Source organism: Xyrauchen texanus, chromosome 40 (assembly GCF_025860055.1).
Source record: "Xyrauchen texanus isolate HMW12.3.18 chromosome 40, RBS_HiC_50CHRs, whole genome shotgun sequence".
Taxonomy (NCBI): Eukaryota; Metazoa; Chordata; class Actinopteri; order Cypriniformes; family Catostomidae; genus Xyrauchen; species Xyrauchen texanus.
The window spans coordinates 24,363,943-24,388,824 of NC_068315.1; the positions used below are offsets into that span (position 1 = coordinate 24,363,943).

A 24,882-nucleotide genomic window follows, 5' to 3' on the forward strand; every position below is an offset into this window, starting at 1 on the left:
CTAAAAGAGTGGCACTGATGGAGCGTCTTTTTAAAGATGCCTTTCCGTTTATGTGTATTTCCTGGTTGCGGTCATTACCTCTCCACATCCGATGGCCAAGATCGCTGTCTCACATGTTTGGGCACTACCAACGCGGAGACTGGGCAAAGAGCAAGCTCTCCCTGGTTCAGAGCATCACTTTTCTTTGGATGGAGTTAGACTCTGTCTCTATGATGGCGTGCCTCACGAGCGAGCACGTGCAGCCTGTGCTGAACTGCCTGAAGTTGTTCAGGTGGAGAACACCGGTTCCACTGAAGCAATTTCAGAGGCTTCTGGGGCATATGTTGTCCTCTGCAACGGTCACGCTGCATCGGTTGATGTATATGAGACCGCTTCAGCACTGGCATCAGACTCGAGTCCCAAGATGGGCATGACACCGCAGTGCACATCGCATGGCTATCATGCCGATCTGCCACCACTTTTTCAGCCCTTGGACAGACCTTGCATTTTGAAAGCACGTGTCCCCTTAGTGCAGGTGTCCAGGTGCGTTGTGGTTACGACAGAGGCCTACGAGCATGGCTGGGGTGCCGTGTGCTCCACATGCACTGATTGCCTGTATGTGTGATGTATCTTCCGCAAGACCGTTTCAGAGTTGGTAAACCTGCATCTTCATTGAGCAGATATATAGGATATATTTCATATAGGGACTCCTAGTGTCACTACATCGCCACAACGACGAGTGAGTGACAGATGGGGAACGTCCTGGTTACTTTTGTAACCTCCGTTCTCTGATGGAGGGAACGAGACGTTGTATCTCTCCTGCCAAACACAGAACTACCCGCTGAAATGGCTGGGACCTTGTCTCGACGTTTTCTGCTTTGGTGGCCAAACATCTTTGTAGCCTTTCAGAATGAATTAAACATCGTTACTAAAGCTCTCTCTTTCCAGTTTTCTTTCTCTCTATCAAAGTTTTTAAAAATATTGTTATTTATTTGTTTGTGTTTTTTTTTATATGTTGATTTGCGGTGTTTGGACACTTAAAGGAATAGTTTGCCCAAAATTGAAAATGATCTCAACATTTATTCACCCTCATACCATCCCAGATGTGTATGTCTTTTTCTTTTGCTGAACACAAAGATTTTTAGAAGAATGTCTCAGCTCTGTAGGTCCATACAATTCAGTGAATCTGTACCTAAATTTGACGCTCTAAAACGGCACATTTAAGGTGCGTACACACTGCCAGCGACCTTGTCGCTGCAGGTCGCCAGTGGCTGGCGGTGAAGTCGCTAGTGGGTGTTCCCACTACTGGTTGCCTAGTAACGTTTATAAATGACATTCACGGATGTCATTCCATTGCTGTTGACAGCGAATCTCTTTTCTTGCCACTAAAAACAAACATTTTTGGAGGGAAAAGACTAAATATAAATGGAATCAGTACATAAAATGCTTTATATCAAAGATGAATGAGAAACCAGGCGTGCTGTTTGCCATAGCGGCTGTTTATCTGCGGCGAAAATGCAAATGCCGGTCTGTCTGGGTCCATAAAATCCCCGCGATCTCGGATACACCTTTCCACGCAGTATTTTTCTTAAAAATGTCCTTGTATGTGGGAAGAGACATATCATAGAGCACTGGAAAATTTCTAACAGCAAGAATTAGCCTTTCATCCATCTTTCCGTTACTGCAGGAGCTGAGAGAGAGAGGAGGGTCACGTGAGCTCTCCCGTCATCTCTCCTATTGGCTGTCGCTTCCGTTAGTCGCTCCAAAGTTGAACTTTTCTCAACTTTGTTGCGTCACTGGACACGCCCACATCTAGCGCCAACGGTCACGACAGCTCGTGTCGCCGGAAGTCACTGTGCTCGCATTGAAAATGACTGGTATTGAGTTGCTGTCGCGCGCGATGTCGCTGGCAGTGTGTGCGCACCTAAAGGGAGCATACACATTATCCATATGACTTCTGAAGCGCTATGATAAGTGTGGTTGAAAAACAGATATTCTCAACCACACTATTCAATATTCAAAACCTTTTTATTATCAGTCCTTAATTAGTTGTGCATATCGCCATCTACAGGGCCAGGAGGAAAATTTATAGAATAAAAGGATTTTCATAATGATCTATTTCTCACCCACACCTATCATAACTTTTGAAGATGTAGATCGTATGGATTAAGTTTATGCTGCATTTATGTGCTTTTTGGAGCTTTACATTTTAGTTACCATTCACTTGCATTGAATGAATGATCAGAGCTGAGATATTCACGTTTGTATTCTACAGAAAAACAAGTCATACGCATCTAGGATGACATGAGGGTGAGTAAAATATGAAAGTTTATTTATGGGTATCCCTTTAAGCCACACTTAATGTATGAATGCTATTTGATTAGATAATAAAATACCAAACCAAGTTGCATTTATTTTAAACGGAGATTGCACAAGCACACATTTCAATCAAAACATTTCACAAAAAGAAAACAACATTCTATCTTTATAAAGATAATCTAATCTATATACTGTGTCTACAAAAAATAAATAGTGTTCAAAAATCCTACAGCAAACATTTGGATACTTTCTGGTCATCAAGTTTTTGTGGAACATGTCCATATTTAACGTGATGAGCTACACCTGTAGTTAATCTACTACCTGTGTGAACTTGAGGCACTGACTCCATGCATCCATTTATAATTACTATAAGGCCAGTTTGTTAAAAGTAATTTCAATAAGCTAATTTCAATAATTCCATGTGGCTCTGTTTACAGATGCCACATGGTTGATATTTTGTTGTTAACTGCAAATAAAATAAATTTATAAGTTTGGCTTCGGTGTCCAAATACTTATTGAATAAGTGTCATAGATGTTAAGTGATCCTACCTAAAATTCCTTACTGATAAGCAAAATCGTATGCTTTTGGAACTGGGAAGTTTTTTGAGAGTAAATGTGTCAGAAGTATCCTTTTTGCTGTTTCTTTTTAAAAGACTGAATGAGAGCACAAAAGGAGGTGAAACCATAGAGCCAGGACAAAAGAGCTAATGGATAAGTGATGAAACAACATTTCCTGTGTTCTGAAAGGAGTGTTGAGCAGCTTCAAGTTTGAAGGCTGTGTACCGACAAGAGTTTGCATGAAAATATCATGTTGATGTACAGTCTTGCGTGTTTTCTGTGAATCATAATATATGTGTCATGTTCACTGTGTTTATCTTATCATGAAGAATATCGGCGATACGCAGATCTATTAGGAAGAGAATGTAAATTTTTTGGTGAGTTAAAGATGGATCGAATTGAACATAAAGGTGAGAGAGTGTAGTCTTAGCCCATTGTACACTGGAACAAAATACGTCTTTTTTGGCTTGTTTTCCAACATAAATTCAAAAACTCCTTTAAAACAACGTACATTTGTTTTAGGAGCTATACTGCAGAAGAAAAAATTGTTATCGGAGAATGTTTATTTAGGGATATTAAATCAGGGCTCAACGTTTAATTGTTGTCCGGGACAAGTGGATTTTTAAAGGGGGACATGAAAGCAAATTTTTTTTGCCTTTTTTGCCCAGATATGCAGACTGATTAAAACGTCAATAATAATTTTGTAGTAAGTTTATGCATGCTAAGTGCTCTTAACTTGGAAAATGAAGTAAGCTAACTCATACATTTTGATGGCACTTACTGTAAATTGAGTAAACCACCATATTATTTATTTATTTTTTGCAACACAAATTTGTTATTTCCATCACTTTAGTTAGTGACTTGCTTAATAATGGACAAAGCAAGAAGAAAGGAACACATTTGGTATCGGCCCTCAACCTAAGCTCAACTCCATTCTTTACCATAATGGTAAACCCCAAAACTCCGACATAACAGAAACACTTCTAAATGGCATTGGCAACAAAACATTAAACCCTAACAAGTTTCCCGCTTTGCATTCATGTTTAAAAAACACATAAAATAACACTTAATTTTAACATTTACTTTCCCTATTGAGTCCCATGCAAAGTATGATGGGAACAAGAAATCCCCTACCCAATTTGAGTTTACCAAACAAACAAAGAATTTAATTTAACCCTACGTATAAGGTGACAGTTTATTGAACTCAAAAGTAAGTTCTAAATTCTCATCAAGATTAATTTATTTGAACTAATTTGAATGATTACATTTTTCCCTACTCAATACAATGAATTACTTTGAGCATTGTGGTATACAGTGCAGCTATAAAAAGTATAACAAGTATTATTAATGTATTATAATCATACACTGAAGAGCAGTTGTAGTTTGTTGCATTTCATTCTGAATGTTTACTTGAATACTTGATAGACTACTGATGTTAAAAACTTTTAAATCTGTTAAAAAAGCACTGAATTTGTATAATTTTTTCTATTATTTCTATGCTTTGCTGTTTTTTTAATTGTTTATTACTGACTGTTTACTAGTCTTGAATAATTACTTAAGAACTTGAAAGCATTCTTCCATAATTAACATATTTGTGTTATTATTTGTTCTGGTTTTGAAGCTGGTATTGAGAATCATCAAATTTCACTACTGACTACTGAAATGTTGGTATTGTGATAATGTATAGCCTTTATTATACATGGTAGATCTTGCTGCCATAACATGATGAAAAAGTAGATCTCATTCCATAGATCTCATCAAAAACATAAAAGTATCATAAAAGTCGTCCATCGAATCATGCTCCCTATCCTAAGACTTGTGAAGTCACAATAGCTTTGGGTGAGACCAAACAGACCAAAAATGAAGTCGTTATTCACTGAAAATCTTGACATCCGCCCTAGCTCTCAGCACATTCATGAGAGAAGTAGTGATGTCAGATTTGTGAATGATTTTGATTCCGATCTTTTCCATGGTTTAGTTTATCAGCGTTCACTAAACCAGTCTGAACGATTAGATCTGGAATCCAACATTGCTAATGAATGTGAATCAGGGCTCCAGACTGCGGCTAAAATGGTTGCAAATGTGACCAAAAATAATTGATTGTGATAATAATTTGAAAGCGAATCGCCATTGGCGACAGTAGGGTTGTGTGTGTTCACATGCGGTTTCATCAGATATCTTGTGAGTTATTGAATGCATCTTTAGAGCATGCGCCTCCAGTGTGTCTCCAGCCTCTTTTTACCCATTTAATGCAAACTTCAAATTGTACATCTTGAAACCAGCTAACATTTTCTGAGTGTTAGTTTATATTCAGCTTCATCAATTGCATCTACAGTTTTAATGCTAAATGTTCTCTCTCCCTAGAGCTGCTTTATGAACCGGCTGAGCATTCAGGTTATGGTTTTAAATTGCACCTCACCTAGTGTTTGAGATGACATGAATAAATACATACAGTACATCAATATCATGTGAAACATACATTTCGGTCTCTGTAATGAGTTTCACTGTAGTGGTTGCCGCTTCCCTTAAACGACATTGAGGTTGTCAATGGCTATAATTAATATTCTGTATGTGGCACTTACACCATATTTTTCTCATGGGAAAATACTGTGCTTTCTCATTGTCGGGCAGTGGTGAAGAATTCCCCCGGATTTTTCACCGGAGAGAGTTAATCTTCAACCGATGCTCAGGCGTCACTCACACGGCAGAAACTCAGCAGGCAACAGGTAACTCCAAGTAAATCACGTTTCTACATGTTTCAATGCTCATTCAAACCCTTCATCTTAAAGGGAAACCAGCTTACATTTGCTGAGTGTTTGTTTACTTTTCAGCTTAATCAAATGATTTTAGTAGTTCACCCAAAAATGCTATTACGCTTATCATTTGGCCTTCTCACCCCTTATGCCTTCTCAAACTCGTATGACTTTCTGTCTTCTGTGGAACATAAACCAACATTTCCACTCAAGTCAGATAGATTACATTGATGCTGCCTTTATGGATCTTGAAAGATTTTAACCTCACTGACTTCCATTGTATGGACAAACACACATCATATATCCATCAAAAATCTTTGTTTTCCCCTAAAGAAAGTCAAATGAGTTTGACATGGCATAATACTGCATAAATGATCAGAAAATTATCATATTTGGTTTGCCTCAAGGAGACACCCTGATATCAACATGTGTTAGTCTGTTTGTAAAAAAGAGTCACATTATAAGTATAATACTGTTGCAATATGTAGCAGGGTTTGCAGCAGTTGAAAATTGTCTGGTCATGAATCTTAAATGTAAACTAGCCATACATATTGCTTATCTTGTCAGTTACAATTATACCTTTTTTTTTTTTTTTTTGTCTAACAGGATAGGGTCATTTTAAGTTATAGTCCTGGCAGGTCTACAGCTATAACTGAAAGAAGAGTCATCAGAGGTTTTCAAGGCAAAAAAAAAAAAGGTAGGAAACCCATTTGGATGACATTATTCATATTTATATAGCACCATTTTAACACATCCGCTGACATTCATATAATGGTATGCATTTGGTACAGTGGTTGAATAGCTGTGTGCTTCCTGTGTGCTCCCTCATGCCATCCCAGATGTGTATGGCTTTCTTTCATCTGCTGAACACAAACTAAGATTTTTAGAAGAATGTTTTAGCTCTGTAGGCCCATACAGTACAAGTGAAAGGTGACCAGAGCTTTGAAAGTACAAAAAGCACATAAAGGTAGCAATAAAAATGAATACTACTCCAGTGGTTTAATCAATGTCTTCAGAAGTGGAAATATAAGTGTGGGTAAGAAACAGATCAATATTTAAGTCATTTTTAATATGAATTTTCCTCCCTACTCAGTAGGTGGTGAAATGCACAAATAATGTGAATCCCCCAAAACAACGGAAGACTAATATGAAAGTGAAAGTGGAGATTGATAGTAAAAAAGGACTTATTGATCGGTTTCATATGACTTCTGAAGACATGGATTCAACCACTGGAGTCATATGAATTACTTTATGCCACCTTAATGTGCTTTTTGACCACCATTCTCTTGCCTTGAATGTACCAACCGAGATTATATATTCTTCTAAAAACCGTAGTTTGTGTTCAACAGAAGAAAGTCATCAGGGATGGCATAGTGGTGAGTAAATGAGAGAATCCCTTAAAGCATCACTTTTTACTCTGTAATTATTGATTTTGAGGATAGTTAATTGTGATAAAAAAATACAATGTAAACTGTTAATATACATTTGACAGATTATTTCTATGCATTTAGGAAGAGCAGCTTGATCAAGCACAGAAAGGAGCAGATGCCATCAATGCTTTGGAGCTGGAAGATCGAAAGTTGCCTTTCACTGGATGTATTGATTGTTCTTGAAAATGAGCTGGGGACATTTGTCAAAACTTGGGTCAGTGCACTGACTTTTTAGGCTACCTTTTTGCCCCTCACATTAGCTACCCAAAGAAGCTGACACTTTCACTTCTGTTTTTGAGGACATACAGAAAATAGTGTTGCATCTTGGTGAGGGGAATGTCTGGCCAAGTTGAAAAGATCTTTTGAATGAATAGTTTCATTTATAAATCAATACTAATAATAATTAATTTCTGGTGTTTTTGTTTCAGTATTAGTTCAGAGAGTTTTCTCCTACCTGCATATACAGGTCCTTCTCAAAAAATTAGCATATTGTGATAAAGTTCATTATTTTCCATAATGTAATGATAAAAATTAAACTTTCATATATTTTAGATTCATTGCACACCAACTGAAATATTTCAGGTCTTTTATTGTTTTAATACTGATGATTTTGGCATACAGCTCATGAAAACCCAAAATTCCTATCTCAAAAAATTAGCATATTTCATCCGACCAATAAAAGAAGTGTTTTTAATAAAAAAAAGTCAACCTTCAAATAATTATGTTCAGTTATGCACTCAATACTTGGTCGGGAATCCTTTTGCAGAAATGACTGCTTCAATGCGGCGTGGCATGGAGGCAATCAGCCTGTGGCACTGCTGAGGTGTTATGGAGGCCCAGGATGCTTCGATAGCGGCCTTAAGCTCATCCAGAGTGTTGGGTCTTGAGTCTCTCAACTTTCTCTTCACAATATCCCACAAAGTCTCTATGGGGTTCAGGTCAGGAGAGTTGGCAGGCCAATTGAGCACAGTAATACCATGGTCAGTAAACCATTTACCAGTGGTTTTGGCACTGTGAGCAGGTGCCAGGTCGTGCTGAAAAATGAAATCTTCATCTCCATAAAGCTTTTCAGCAGATGGAAGCATGAAGTGCTCCAAAATCTCCTGATAGCTAGCTGCATTGACCCTGCCCTTGATAAAACACAGTGGACCAACACCAGCAGCTGACATGGCACCCCAGACCATCATTCCTTCTCCCCAGTCTTCCTCCAGACTCTGGCACCTTGATTTCCGAATGACATGCAAAATTTGCTTTCATCCGAAAAAAGTACTTTGGACCACTGAGCAACAGTCCAGTGCTGCTTCTCTGTAGCCCAGGTCAGGCGCTTCTGCCGCTGTTTCTGGTTCAAAAGTGGCTTGACCTGGGGAATGCGGCACCTGTAGCCCATTTCCTGCACACGCCTGTGCACGGTGGCTCTGGATGTTTCTACTCCAGACTCAGTCCACTGCTTCGGCAGGTCCCCAAGGTCTGGAATCGGTCCTTCTCCACAATCTTCCTCAGGGTCCGGTCACCTCTTCTCGTTGTGCAGCGTTTTTTGCCACACTTTTTCCTTCCCACAGACTTCCCACTGAGGTGCCTTGATACAGCACTCTGGGAACAGCCTATTTGTTCAGAAATTTCTTTCTGTGTCTTACCCTCTTGCTTGAGGGTGTCAATGATGGCCTTCTGGACAGCAGTCAGGTCGGCAGTCTTACCCATGATTGCGGTTTTGAGTAATGAAACAGGCTGGGACTTTTTAAAAGCCTCAGGAATCTTTTGCAGGTGTTTAGAGTTAATTAGTTGATTCAGATGATTAGGTTAATAGCTCGTTTAGAGACCCTTTTCATGATATGCTAATTTTTTGAGATAGGAATTTTGGGTTTTCATGAGCTGTATGCCAAAATCATCAGTATTAAAACAATAAAAGACCTGAAATAATTCAGTTGGTGTGCAATGAATCTAAAATATATGAAAGTTAAATTTTTATCATTACATTATGGAAAATAATGAACTTTATCACAATATGCTAATTTTTTGAGAAGGACCTGTATATGCTGCAGTGTGCAGTCTGTTTAAATGCATTTTGAATGGTTTATTTAGATGTACTGAAATTCTTTAAGTCATTGCGTAGCCCACTTGTTTTTTTTTTTTTTATCGTTATGATTTTGGTACTATTTTTTGTATTTGGGAACATATTTTGGTTCTAGGAGAGCATGCATATCTATGTTAGATTGTAAATTTGTAAACAACAATTAAAACCGTTGACATTCACCAGTTTCTTATTTCTTCAGGTCATTTTGTTTTAAAGTTAATTGAAAGTAAATTAACAGAACCTAGAATTTGAAGCTGCTAATACCACTTACAATTGAGCTTAAAATGCATAGTTGTGTAAACAGAATGTAGTAGCTGGCATGCACAGTATTTTAAGTAAACATTTTTTAATGGAAGCTCATTAATTTGGCCATAGCCAGCTATGTTATTTTAGGTTACATTGCTTAAAATTCCTAGTGAAACTTGCTTAAAGTGAGATGCAAAAATGATGCACTATATTTTTAAGCAAATCCAGCATATTCTTTTTTTCAGTGCATCTGGGATAGCATGTGAGATAGTAAATGATGAGAGAATTTCCATTTTTGGGTGAACTATTCCTTTAATTCTTACTTGGGGTGATGGGATGATGTAATCGTATATCAACAATATTTTACAAAGAACCCAATGCCGATCGCGACACTCGATGTTCGACAATATCTGGAAATGGCAAAACCATGGATCTGGGAAGTCAGCAAATACAGTATATCAAACAGTAGCTGAGGGTGTGAAACTAGCACCCACCAGCTAAATGTGACTAGGCTGAATCCAGTTCGCAAGCTCCTCGTCCAGTATTTCTACCCACAACAGGCAGGCGACCTCTTGGAGTGACATATGACAAGAAATGCATCAAGACGTGCACTTGAAGAAACACACTTTTTTATATTTTTAAGAACAGATAAATGAAAAGCCATCAGTGCTTGTGTCTGATTCACTGTTTGTTCAGAGGCGTGCAGCGTGAGCCTGTCTCGTGGAACAACTGCATGTAAAGAGTTTTCATTATTTTTTTTCTCTGTTTCATTCATCTGAAAACTGTTTGCAAGAATAATGTAGTCTATGAGAATGTGGCAAATTAACTCTGATCATGTCAGGAGGTGCTGTGAATATTTTAATATAATAAAGAAACAAAGACAAAAGTGATTAAGTCAAAGTAATACAAGACACGTTCATCTTGAACCTAAAATTGAGTTTTATTTAATTTTCATTTGGCAGCATTAGCTGCATTACCAAAATGCAATACAAACACAGATTTGGCAGCTTTTTTTTAAGGGAATAAGGATTGTTATATCTTTACATTTATAGTTGTCTTTAGTTCTTAATCTGAAGGCTATTAATAATTTTCCACCTTTTCTTGTTGACGGATGGCCGTTGGAGACTATAAATGTTTGGATAAGGGGAGGTGGTTAAAAAATATTTTTTAATCACTTTATTTTAATTGTTTATAAAAAAAAAAAAGTTTACCTTAAAGTGCAATTTGAATTTAGAAATGTCTTTTTATGTTTTTCGTGTTTCTATAAATTACTAATTTTAAAGAAAAATCAATGAAATAAAATTTTTTCAACGACCCTCGGTTGGGGGGGTTGACAATATAATCGTAAATTTTTTTAAGCCGATTATTGATAAAATATATTTTACATATTGTCCTGCCCTAATTCTTACACCATGAACTTGAGTTAGATTCCTTTGCCTATCTGAGTTTTTGTGTATGTGTTTTCCCTGACTCTTCTGAAGCATTACTGCTGCTTCCTAAAGCTGGACAGTTGGGTGCTCCTCACTTCCATAGGAATTAATCTGGAGAGATATCTGAAAGACTTTCTACTTTGCCCCCCTCAGATTCTCCTTACACAACTGTTTGTTGTTCATTGTTTGATCTCTGCGAGAGACCACAAAGCCAATGCTTTCAGTCAGACCAGCTTTTGGAAGCTTCCTGTAAATATTTAATGAGTTTCCCGTATTGAATCCCTGTCATATCAAGGAATCATTCTTATTAGAGGGGTCATGTTTCACAACCTTTTTAATTGAATATGTTCCTGCAGTTCACGTATGTTAGGTACTTTCTATGTACCAAAATCCTATAACTTAGTTTTTCATGGCCAATTTCCATCCACAGTCCACTTAGAATTAAACAGGCCATTTTTTTGCTACTATGCCTTTAAGATCCTCTTTAAATTTAAATCTGTCTCCAAAATAGTGTTTAAAAGATGCACTCTTCAATATAAGCCTGCATTACATTCTGACAGGTTTACAAAATCATTCCACATCTTGTAAAAATAAAACAGTGGAATATGTCAGAAGGATATGCAGAGCTGTAGGTGTTACACCACAAGTAACAGCACAATTGTGACGGGCGGAGAGCTGGGCCAGGTCGTGATTTTAAACACCCGCTCCCTTGTCAGGCTAATCAAGCCTCCGAGAGGGATAAAGGCCGACTGCGGATGGTGGTGCGACAGAGAGAGAACGTTTACAGGCAGCTGACCATCATGTGTTTATGTTTGTGTCTTTTTGGTACAGTTTACCATTAAACTATTATTTATATTGTCAAGCCGGTTCTCGCCGCCTCCTTCCCGTGTTTCAGCACCAGTGTAAAGGGATTCAATGGAATCCTTCATGCCCCATCTGCCGGCAGGTCATCCCCACCTTCCTGAATCTGGGAGAGGACAGTGGGAGGGAAACAATAATGAAAAATAGGGGGGGTACTCCCTGTAACAGTGCAGTACCCCCCAGCAAAAAAACAGTAACATTTAAAAGAGAAGGAAAAGGACAACTCAGAGTGGCAGTGAGAGAGAGAGAGGAGAGAGAGAAAAAAACACTTACTCGCCGGTTCTCCGATACGCCATAGCTTGGACCTCGGCCACTCCTTCACCCTCTAACGGACGACAGTCGCGCCTCCCTGAGCAATTTGGAGGCTGTCCTCCAGCCCCTGGCGGACAGAACGCCCCACCGTATTCTCAGAGAACTGAAGGGGTCTACCCCGCCCCTGGCAGCGGTTCTCCAGCTCCAGACAGTCGGCAGTGCGTTTCAGCGGCGGGTAGGGTTCACCTCCGCCCCTGGCAGCGGCCCTGACCGCTCCAGGTGGTCGGTAAGGAGCCCCTTCTCCCCTCGTGGTCTGCGTTACTGAAAACTTGATGCATAAAACTTGACGTATAAATGTGTATGGTCATATGTTCCAATGTATTCATCAGTCTAACATCTGTAAAGTGCGGAAGTTTAAACAAGCCTTTTTAAGCAGCTTAGTTTCATAATACTTATGCTCTTTTTTTTTTTCTCGGCGTAGAAGTTCTAAGTTCTGAAAGTTAAAGTACATTTCATTGTACAATTAACTGTGAAAATTTGATTCTCAAGATATTGCTTCTTTATGGCATTTTATTATTAAAATCCATCATTCACCCAAAATGTGTCTATCCTATCCTTGTGACAGCATTTAAAAGTTACCATGGTGCCATCTCAGTCGACTGTAATGGTATGACTGCCCAAAACTGGTTTGTCAGCATGCTCTCCACTGCTCTATTGAGTGGGAATGAGTAGTAACAAATGCATGGGCTGAAAAAACAGACGAAGCAGAGGTATTCCCACTGGGTTGTTTATCCAGGCTTAAAACTCTGCTAGACCTTACTGCCCAAGGGCCATGCTGCCACAGCTATGAAGTCATGCTTTTTGATAAAACCGGCCCCAAAGTCTACCGTTTTCAGTGTGTGTGAATTGAGAGGAGGTGGTGGTGGTGGGGTAGTCTTAGAGGTTTCATTGACATCATGGGAAAACTTTTCTGTTTGGTCTTAAAATGTACAAACAAGCAAACAGGACCCGTTATCTCTGTTATTCAAGATATACACCCCTTTATCTTGGCCTGGATATTCTCAAAGATATGTTCTTCACTCCTGGGATTTATTTGGAGTCAGTTCTCTGATTTGATTGAAATCATGATTTATGCTTAAATGGGAGCTATTCACTTGACTTTGGTTTATCTGAATTATAATTGAATTACCTTAATGTAGAAAACAAGGTTGTAGAATGTAATGAGAGAAAGAAATGCTTTTCGGGTTGAGTGAACACAACAAGAGTGAATAGATTCTTTATCGCATTCGAGCGTGATTGTGTAATTAGAAATAAAAGTTTTGTTGTTTGTATTCAGCAACTGAATGTAAAGAACAGAAAATGATATTAAAAGAGACATTATTCAGTGGAAAATGGATTTTGTGGATCTAGTCTTTTACCGGTTCCGTCCAATGTTTCCAAACCAAACGTTTACTCTGAGTCTCAGTGTTAAACTTCTTCACAAATGCGCTACTAAATTTCTTGTAAATGCAAATCTGAGCATTTAAGAATCAATATCAAAATCATTCTAATGAAGATTTTGATGCATCAGTAAATCAATATTTTTACCCAGGACTACTGCAAAATGTATACGGTTCCAAAGCAATGGAGCAACTTGGTGCATGTGGAATGGGTTGCTCTGATACTAGGGCTGCCCCTGACCAAAGATTTTTCTAATCGACTAGTAGGAGTTAGTTTAAGCCATTAGTTGACTAGTTGTTGCACGTTTATGATATTAATTGAATTACTTATATATTTTGGGGGGCATCAGAAAATAGTTTGAGTTCCAGGGAGACTTTATGAACATTTTGTTAATTTTTGAATGCACATTAGGGTTGTAATGATAGACGATGATTTCGGAGATCAACTATAGACAGAGTGTTCGCCAATGGCTGATGCCTTTGAGGATGTCAAGACGATATTTTGCTTGTTTTCCCATTAATTTATTAAATAATTATTATTAGGCTATTATTATCAAATTAACATTAAAAATAATTTGCCCATAGACACAGAGACGATTGAAGAAACAATTTTTCATATTATCGCCGATTCTCCGATACGCCATAGCTTGGACCTCGGCCACTCCTCCACCACAAGCTACTTTTGAAACAGAAAAACAAAAAAGGTGGCGTAGTGGCTAAAGCACAGGGCTGTTAATCAGATGGTCACTGGTTCTAACCCCACAGCCACCACCATTGTGTCCTTGAGCAAGGCACATAACTCCAGGTTGCTCCGGGGGGATTGTCCCTGTAATAAGTGCACTGTAAGTCGCTTTGGATAAAAGCGTCTGCCAAATGCATAAATGTAAATGTAAAAAGAAAAGGTTAGAGTGGGCAAAGAAACACAGACAATGAACAACAGATAATTGGAAAAGAGTGTTATGGATCTTAACCCCATTGAGCTTTTGTGAGATCAGCTAGATTGTAAAGTGCGTGACAAGACAGCCTCATCTATTGCAAGTGCTACAGGAAGTGTGGGGTGACATGTCTATTGAGTATCTAGACAAACTCCTCCACCCTCTAACTGACATCAGCCATGCCTCCCCAGGTAGTTTCTCTCCTTACCATGACAATTTTCAGTTTTTCTAATGTAGATGTATGTTTTGAGTGGTCTGGAGTTTGTTTCTGCATTCCTAAACCTACCTCACCATTATTATGTCTCTCTTGACTTTGTGGCACAAAACCACAAAGGTTTCTATAAAAATATATTCGGTGCAATAAAACAAAGGCCTGACATGTTTAATATTTATTAATATTTAATGTTTAGTATTTATATTATATCAAGCGCTCATTATCAAATAAATTTGAAAGCACTTCTCATGGAACTCACTCATCAAAACACTGGTTTGTATGTCATGTGGTGCAGATCAGGCTCTGGCATATTTATTTGAGTTCGGAGTGCATTCTTGGAATGAAGACTTGGCTCATTTATGGTTTATATTTCTGACCAAAGTGGCCATGCTAATAGCGATAGCGCATCAACCTAGCACAACTCAGCGCCTTCGAAATCTGGAAGGGCAACATGCAATTACGCAGCCATTTACAGTGAACCCAACATGATTCATAGCCACTTTAGAAAGGAAAGGAATTATGAGTATTATCATCGCCTAGCAACAGGTAAACTGCAGGGTCTTAGCACATACCGTGGTCGGAGTGGGAGATACAAAAGGTACAATCCCACGGCATTCACTTAGCTCATTACCACACAAGCGTGCACCCCGTACATACTCCAGTACAGATAATGCAACTATGTTCCCACAAACCCAACTAGTCTATATTTGTTTATGTTGTGATGGCAACTGTATCTGGCCAAAAACAGCTGAGGGATTGATAAAATTAATTCCACTACCCAATGATTTTTCTTGAAGATAATGTGTATTTTTGTAATTCTTGGAAACACAAATGAAGCCGCTGGAGGTTGCTGGGTTGGGAAATGCTTGGAATTCATCTTAACACCTAATGAGAGCTCAAATCACACACTGACAAATTCATGTTTTCTTTGCGACTGAAACTGGGAAATGTAGTCACATTGCAGGAGTAAACCATTTTTTATTTTGAGTTCTAAAGCACACAAACACACACACACTTGTTCTGCTCCAAAATCTCATGAGCTGCCTACAGGTGCTGCAACATAATAGAGCACAACAGTGCCCACCTACTTTTTCATCAGTCTTGGTTCTAGAAGAATTTTCCCATTCATTTGTTCCATAAGGATTTAATTGAATTCTTTATATAGACTTCAAAGGTGGATCACAACATTAATCTTTAATTGATGCAAAAAAGCATTTGAAAATCAGAAAAATAGACGAAGGAACAAGAACGTGTACATCTTTAATGAGGGAATGGAAAACACCTCATGGTGTAATCTAATTAACTATGGAAAATTATAAAACTATTAATTTAAAGTTGTCGATTAAAACAATATGAAACAATATCTTTCAATTTTTTTGGCAAATATTTAGATGTATACAAATATATAAGTTGGTTGAGAGAGTAGACAGACCGATGTGATTACGGCTTTCATGTTGTGGATGTGGGTTGTGTCTGCAGAGCTCTTTTGGTGGACTTTTTTGCCAAAATTCTCTGATTGGTGGATCTTTTTCTGCAAAATCATGGAATTTTTAGTTATTCACCGCCATTAAATTTGACATTTTAATTTATTTATAAATTAAGTTTAAATAATGCAGCCTCAACAGCTTCAACACAAGCATATTACCATCAGTTATCAACCTTGGAGCTCATGGTAGGTCTGTCTTTGAAAGTTTACATGGTTCTATCACATTGTAAGCTTAGCATAATGCTAAAGTCAAACTATTCCATAGAGACCTTTATGATTGTGGTGTGTGAAGTTTCTGCCAGTGTAGAGCATTCCAAATCAGTCACTTATGAGGTTCTCTAATGGTTGTGATGCTGCCTTAGAAGGCGACTTCCTTTTTAGGCAGAAGGGGTGTTACGGTTCGAATTTCTCACAGTTCGGTTTGTATCACGGTTTAAGGGTTACTGTTTCGGCACGGTTCAGTATTTAATTTGTTAATATATATATATATATATATATATATATATATAGCCAAATCCAAAGATTAATCTATTTGGTAAACACTTCAACATGTTTGCCCTTAAATAACAATCATTGTTTTACAACAGTTACCATAGTTTAACCATGGCATTTTTAGTAAAATTATAGTCACCACAATATAAACATGGTTACAATATATAGTAAACTCATGGCTACTATACAGAAACTACAGTATTGATTTCATAAAACCATTGGAATTGTATCAAAACCATGATTTCTGCTCAGAAAACCATGGTGACAGCAGTCATGGTTACTACAGTATTACTATAGTAAAACCATGGTTAATTTTTGTCAGGGTCCTTAACTAAAAAATCCAAAATGTTCTCTATTTACTAAATCAACATTTTAACTTAATACCTGCACTAATATGCTACATGCATCAACATAAAGTGCACTTCAAACTCATCTCAACATATTCAATATTCAGAAGCTGTACATTGTTATAGATGGAATAACCTTGCTATTAGAATGCATACAAGAAGGGATGTTGTGATAATGCTGCATGAGTAATTTAATCATACATGGAAATCCCACATGAACACCCGAAGCACTTTAGTTATTGTTTCATGTCTGTCCGAATTAGCACTGAGAGCCTGCTTAAAAATAGAAGGGATTGTGTGCAGTTTCGGCTCACCTGCGGCTCTTGCCCTGGGTTATGTCAGCGTAAATGATTAATCATGAATCAATGTATTACTATAATGGCAACGTAATGCCATTAATCAAAGCACATTATTGACTCTCGTGATAGATTTCAGACACATAGAAAACATTAAGAACTTGCATTTAACAAACAGTGCCTGTTTTGTAAACATCATTTTGTTTGTTTGTTTTGTTTTGACTTTATTGTCTGTTCATATTTCCTGGACAGAAAGTCATTTTTGACACTGGCATAAAATATACATCTTATCAGACATTTCTGTACATCCACATACATACCAAATAAAGTTGGTCATTTTTACCATTGGTGTTGTAATTGACTGCAAAAAGATGAAACGCTAGGGGATTCTCTATTAGCATTTCATTTTCTACACTTGCCATTTTCAACTAAACACAATGCATCCAGGACTGTGATGTCATCAAGTTGACCCACGTGAAGCATATCCATTTACAGATCCATTCAGGTGCATTAGCAGAGGTGTGTGACTGTGTCTGTTTGATGCTTTGTTTTCTTGACCAAAACTTGTGCTCCAGATGCATCATTAAACGTGAGGTGAACCGACCACGGTGCCAATGCTTCCTGAACTGTGGGTGACGAACCGTACTGTTCGTTTTTTTTTACAGAGAACCGTTACACCTCTAGTAGGCAGCGAGGGAGCTAACATGGTTTTGGAAATGTTTTTATTTTTTTTACGTTTGGCAGTGTCTACAGGCATCATTCCATATCCACATTGTGGAGTCACCAAGCCACACACAGTGATACTAAAGCACAAAAATACAGCGGAAAAGTTTAGGAAACAGTATGACACAATCTTCCTCTGAATGTTCAGTGACCTCTAAATAAATCTCTTGATTGTTTCAGGTGGAACTGTGACATGAGGAGATTATGAAAAGATAAACATGTAAGACCAAGAAAATGGGCTTGATCTTTTGCAGCTTCAGCCATTAACATCACACAGACAGTATAGTTTTAATTTTATCATCTGGTAAGTGAAAGAAAAAGAGAGAGAGAACAGATTTTGGCAGGGAGCTTGGGTCTAAATCACAGCAAACTGGCCCAATGTTCACAAAGGTGGTCATGGTGGCCACAAAACAGCCTTCGGCAGCTTACAAAACCCACACAAACCCTAGCAACACACAGAAACAGAGTGCTTTATTTCAAACCAGGAAAAAATATACACATAGAGTTTGACTTTCTGTGGCGGTAGCAAAGGAATCTTAATGTATTATGTGTTTCAGTGCCAGAAGATTACCATCAGATGTAGAATGTACCCAGTAAATATGAAGAAATATAGTATTGTTACTAATTGATAGCAAAAGAGTTGGGTGTCAGCATGTTGCTAAGCTAAAGGCACACTACTCCAATAAGCAAAAAAATACACAGCACACAAACTTTGGGTTAAAAAGTCCATTTGTGATTTAACTATTTATTGCTACTTTTTGGTATTGAATGAATTATATAGGAAGTTGTTTTATAATGCCTAATCTTCGGTATTCATCAGGTATCAAGACAGAACAGCTTTCAAGTCAAGAGCACACCGATGATGTTCCAACATGCCCTCTACATAGGTAGCTCACTAGGTTTTGAATTTCTCTAGAGAGAGATGAACAGATTCTGGCAGGTCTTTATGCCTGTTGCAGCAGCCTAGGTTTTATAAACCACTCCTTAAGTATCTCAATATGTCCACCCTGTTACTAGCCAACAGAATTAATGTGGTCTCCACTGACCTTAAATTACTGTGTATGTGTGTGGATGTCAGAGAGTATGAGATCCATCTGTTGGTGCTCCCTGCATGTGCTTTAGCTTAACCCCCTAATCAGAGCAGTGTTGCGGTCATTTCAGAGGCAGATGATGTTCTATCCCTTAAAGCTGAATTCAGTTTCTGGGCCACTAGTGTCACCAAATGGAAATGCAATATAATGACTGTTGTCAAACTGGTTCCCCGAACATTCCCCTCATTTGCAATTGTCAGATAAGCATATAGTCCCGCCCCAAACTCAAGCCAAAGTTTTGGGCTGGTCAGGCACTCAAACTAACAGCAATGTTTTAAAAGTGCCACAGAGCCACAGAATTGACACCTTTTAGGGAAATCAGCTTATTTGGCTTACTTTCAGTTGTCCCTACATAATAAGCCCGGATAACCTGGGATTTTTGCACTGTTAGTAGAGACTCTTTTGTTGAGATCTCCTGTCTGAGTTAGTGTACCGGACAACAGTGCGGTTAGCTCCTGCAGTGTGCTGGATAGAGTTACCGAACATGGGGCATGGGAAGGACCGGTGGTAAGTAGCTTAAAGCTTTGCCAGAAACCACTGGTTATGGAATGCACTTCCTCCCAGTCTTAGTGCTGGCACTTCACCACTTGGAACTGCAAGACCCATTAATGAGTCTTTTTTGTAGAAGCACCAGAGTAATGATGGCGAGAGAGCGAGCTGTAGAGCTTTAGTCATGTAGGACTTCACACAGAGAACTGAGCTATACGCAAGCCAGAAAGAGTGGCAATATGAAAGGGATTCGTTTGTGTGCTTCACTCTTTCCTTTCCTCTTTCTTTTCACATTTTTATGCTTAGGTTATCATGGTATTGTATACCCAATATACAGATTCTTGAAGCTAAAGTTTGTAATTTCTGTACCACTAGCCTCATCAAAGGAGCTGCAAAAAACAATCTCTGTTTTCTAACAGGTTTCCCAAAGATAGTTCCGCCCCAAATTCATCCCATTGGTTGAGCCAGTGTTGCTATGTTGAAAGCACCACAGAGCTTAAGTGTTTAAATTTTTCTGGGGAATCAACATACAAATGTCTCCCTTATAGTTGCTTCTGCATATTTTACCATTGGAGGGGTAGCACTGGGGGTGGGTGCATCACATACTGTATAAAGAAACGTGAGCACAGATGTCTTTGCAGAATCCTTATACAAAGTGCCCGGTAGTCATTATTGAACAGCATTATTATCAGGGTGCCCTGTCCATCAGCCCATTGGTTTTATACATCATCCTAACAGCCAAAGCATTCCTTGACACATGTTCCTAACATATTGCACATCCTGCATCAGCTTTGAAAAACAGCTCTGGGGACAGTAAGCTGATAAATTTTGCCTTTGACGTTACAGGATGTTGTGTAACCCTGGGCAGAAGAGTATACTGCAGGGCCCTGTGCTGTCCACTGAGGTACAGGGGGATTGGCCAAAGGAAATCCCAGTAAGGTTGGGCTCCGAGCTCTTTGATGACATCAAGTTTCGCTGTTTACGTCGTCCCAGGCACATGTGTGAACCGACACGTTTTTGATCAGCATCAGTTCTTTCGTTCAACAGCTGGAACTCCCTCTTTATTTCAGTCGTGTTCTCTCTTTTTGTCTGACTGTATTTGTGTGCTTGCATTTCTGTCCTAATCCCTTTCAAGTGACAGATCAGCGTGTTATTTTGCGTAAATTACTCCCTCTCATTCTTCACCCTGACGAGCTGCTTCTGATTTATTATACGGAGCATCCGTATTCATACCAAAATACCAACAAGAAGATACATTGTGCACCACAAACATGATTTTTAGTGATAATATCACTAAACTTTTCTGTGTAAAGTTTTATCCAATTTCATAACCATTTTGGTTCCATGACGCTGTAACACGGTAATCCCTGTAGTCCCAGTAATATAGTTGTCCGCTGCAAAATCGATTATTTAAACAGCTTTACAGCTCAAATACTAAACAATTTTAAAAGATCAATTAATTTAAAAAATTTTTAATCATAAGCTTCACATTTATGCCTTTTAAACACTTAAAAAATTTGCCTCACCATAGCTTTTATTTTTGCTTTTTAAAAAAAAAGGCTGGATGAGTCTAAACTTTTTTTTTTTTTTTTTGGTAATCAACATTATGCACAAATGCTACGGATTGATTTTAACTTGTATTGAATGTGAAATATTAGCTATGTCCCAAATGACGCACTAAACACTATGCACATACAATATACACTATGTACTCCGGCATGTAATGTATGAATTTTAAAAGTGTAGTACTGTCTGAAATAGAACTGTTTTTACTACACGGAAGCATTTGCAGGTGCGGTGTTCACATTAAAACCAACCAACAACAGTATTACCGCTGGTTGGATGCTAGTTGGTACTATGGGGTAATTTTCATTTAGCAGGGTTAGGGTTAAGCCTACACAATAAAGCAAGACATCTTGATGTCAAACTTTGAACTTTATTTGTTATTTATTTTAACAAAAAAATCTAATGAAACTGGAAAAAATGAAGTGCAATTAAAATGTGTGTTGTTCAGCTTTAAACATTTGTGGCCCCTGAGGCTACGCAAGAGTCCGTTTTCCCCCAGTGAGTCTACTTGCACAGATGTTGAGCAATGTCAGGGAGGACAAGGAGCAGATCCTTCAAGTGGCCCAGCCGGCACCCACGACCGGACCTCTGGAAACTCCATGTCTGGCCCTTGGATGGGAGGCGGAAGACTTAAGTGGCCTACAACCCATGGTGGTAGACACGGTCACTCAGGCCAGGGCCCCCTTAACGAGGTTCCTGATAACCTGAAGTGGCGTCTGTTTGCTAAGTGGTGTTCTTCCCGATGCGAAGACCACCAGAGATGCGCAGTCGGATCAGTGCTTTCCTTTCTGCAGGAGAGGTTGGTCCCCCTCCACCTTGAATGTGTTTAGCCGCTACATCGGCACATCATGATGCAGTATAAGGTAAGTATTTGGGGAAGCATGACTTGATCCTTGGGTTCCTGAGAAGCGCGAGGGGGTTAAACCCCCCCAGGTCATGCCTTGTTCCCTCGTGGGACCTCTCCGTGGTCCTTCGGGGATCTCCCTTCAAGCCCCTTGAGTCAGCTGAGTTAAAGGCGCTCTCAAAGACTGCCCTCCTGACGGCGCTCACCTCCATAAAGAGGGTAGGGGACCTGCAGGCGTTCTATGTCAGTGAACCATGCCTGGAGTTCGGTCTGCTTTACTCTCATGTCATCCTGAGACCACGACCGGGCTACGTGCCCAAGGTTCCCACGACCCCTCTCAGGGATTAGGTGGTGAACCTGCAAGGGCATACCCTCAGGGTTGAGCAAGTTTCGTCCGATGTGTTATCAGGTGACACAAACAGGTAAGTTCGGGTCAGCTGGCTGGGTGTACCGCTTGCGCATAGCAGCTTTCCCCTCCCTTGAGGTGAAGAGGTGCGCTCTTGCTACATTCTTCTTTTTTTTACAATTGTTTTGTCAGACCTGCAATGTGGCCAGGTAGCCCCCCCCTTCTGGTACATACAGCAAGCTGTAAGCACTTATTTCATGATTGCACTTATTGCACTCCATTTTGACTTTTGAAGAATCTTTTGGATCATCCAGATACTCATTAGTACACTTCTTTTTCTTGAATTTTCAGTGCTAACATACTCCTCGCACTACTTACACTACAAATTGACATAGATTGATATTGGCTTATTCTGAACATTTCTCAACTTCTTGATGCTCTCACCACTATGCCACTCCCTGTCAATCCCACAATCCTCTGCACAAATCTGCCTCTCAGCTCCCATACAGAATGAATTGAAAATGCCTGTTCATGTTTGTTCATTCCATGCCAGTGGACATGTATGGTGAGGAAAGATTCTTGGAGTCCGTTCACAAAGGATGCATCTTTCATCCATCTGATTTTTTTTTTTTTTAATAGTTTATGTAAACATGATAAACTAATGTCTTATCTTGCCATTACTTTGCTTCTCGCTAAAATTGTCATGTCAAGTTAAAGACAATTTTTTAAGCTTCAGGAGACACCTGTTTTGTTTCATTCTGTGTCGCACCACCTACAGTTGAATTAAGGTTAAAGTAATTAAAACTATTTTTTTTCTAACCACTCCACATATTACATATTAGTAAACTATAATTTTGGCAAGTCATTTAGGACATCGACTTTGTGCATGACACAAGTAATTTTTCCAACAAATGTTTACAGACAGATTGTTTCATTTTTAATTGACTAAATCACAATTCTAGTGGGTCAAAAGTTTACATACACCAAGTGAACTGTGCCTTTAAGGAGCTTGGAAAATTCAAGAAAATGATGTCAATCCTTTAGGCAATTAGCCATTTGGCTTCTGATAGGCTAACTGGCTAGTTGGAGTAAATCGGAGGTGTACCTGTGGATGTATATTAAGGCATACCTTCAAACTCAGTGCTTCTTTCCTTGACATCATGGGAAAATCAAAAGAAATCCACAGAAAGACCACAGAAAAGAAATTGTGGACCCCCACAAGTCTGATTCCTTGAGCAATTTCCAAACACCTGAAGGTACCGCGTTCATCTGTACAAACAATAGTATGCAAGTATAAACACCATGGGGCCACACAGCCATCATACCTCTCATGAAGGAGCTCTAGTAAGGTCTACTAGAGATGAATGTTGTTTGGAGCGAAAAGTGCAAATCAATCCCAGAACAACAGCAAAGGACCTTGTGAAGATGCTGGAGGAGACATGTAGACAAGTTTCTATTTCCACAGTAAAATGAATCCTATATTGACATAACCTGAAAGGCTGCTCAGCAAGGAAGAAACCAATGCTCCAAAACTGCCAAAGAAATCCAGACTACAGTTTGTAAGTGCACATGGGGACAAATATCTTTTCGGAGAAATGTCCTCTGGTGATGAAACAAAAATGTATCTGTTTGGTCATAATGACCATCGTTATGTTTGGAGGAAAAAGGGTGAAGCTTGCAAGGCCAAGTACTACCAAAACATCACTTTCCCCTTGGACAAACTCGGACTAACATGTCATCCATCTCGATGTACATGTTACTGCTATTTAAAACAACACACACACATTAGAGTAGCAAATACTCTTTATCCACATCAGATGCAAACAACTCAATCACCATGGCATATTTTCCCATTGAACATCAACTCATCACAATACAAGAACCCACAATATGGGATTTTCCTCTCCATCACTGTTAAAGCTTGTAAAAAAAAAAAAACACATCAAAGATTTTGTTCAGTTTATTTAGAGTTGTTGTTGCGATTATTGATGGCAAAGCTGGAAAAAGGTCAGGACGCAAATCACAGCTCATAAAAGGCAGATTCTGTAGTTTGTTTTTGGTCTTAATTGGCAACGGGGTGTCCCAGCACCACAGTACCAGCTGGAACTGGGGGTTTTAAATGGAATCTTTAAAAGACAAGTAAAAAGACCTCTTCTATGTATAATCTGTTCAGCACCACAGTGATTATAAGAGATAATTGGTGCTAGGCCTCATGGTTTCTGTCAGTTGTTGTCTTTTGGATTTATGTGTAATAGTTTACTTCTGCTTTGATGCAGGCACAGAAATATCTCTCTCTCTCTCTCTCTCTCTCTCTCTCTCTCTCTCTCTCTCTCTCTCTCTCTCGGCAGTACAGCAGGCATAAGGCTACATTATTGTGATGAATGTGTATGGAGGTAATAAGCTGACCCCAGGCTGATGATCCCACATAAACGCACTCTGTTAGTTTGTTTCTGTTCGGTGTCCACTCTTCCATTCCCCCTTAAACTCTTTTGTTATCTGTCAGTCAGATACAGGGCACATTTTAATGCCATGCTGTGATAATGCAATGTTGCGTATTGTCCATGTATGAACGAATGCAATTGTTTGGTTCCCTATCTGTCACTCACTCAACGTTGTGTCTATGTAGTGACTCTAGTGGTCGCTCTTGGGAGCCCCAAACACCTCTGATCTTTGAGAAAAGGCCAATGGGAATTGCCGAGTAGAATTTGCATGCCA

The 24,882-nt window shown here is 39.0% G+C and overlaps 1 long non-coding RNA gene across 2 annotated transcripts in view; it reads left to right on the forward strand.

The window, feature by feature from the left end:
* The window catches only part of LOC127633664 (uncharacterized), a 128,338-nt gene that overhangs the window by 50,563 nt on the left and 52,893 nt on the right, over positions 1-24,882 (forward strand). The window contains exon 1 of one of the 2 annotated variants that reach the window (XR_007969240.1): positions 7,125-7,253. The exons of the other annotated variant lie outside the window; for it this stretch is intronic. This is a non-coding gene — a long non-coding RNA (uncharacterized LOC127633664). Of the gene's footprint in view, positions 1-7,124; positions 7,254-24,882 lie in introns of those variants that run through there. 2 annotated transcript variants of the gene reach the window in all.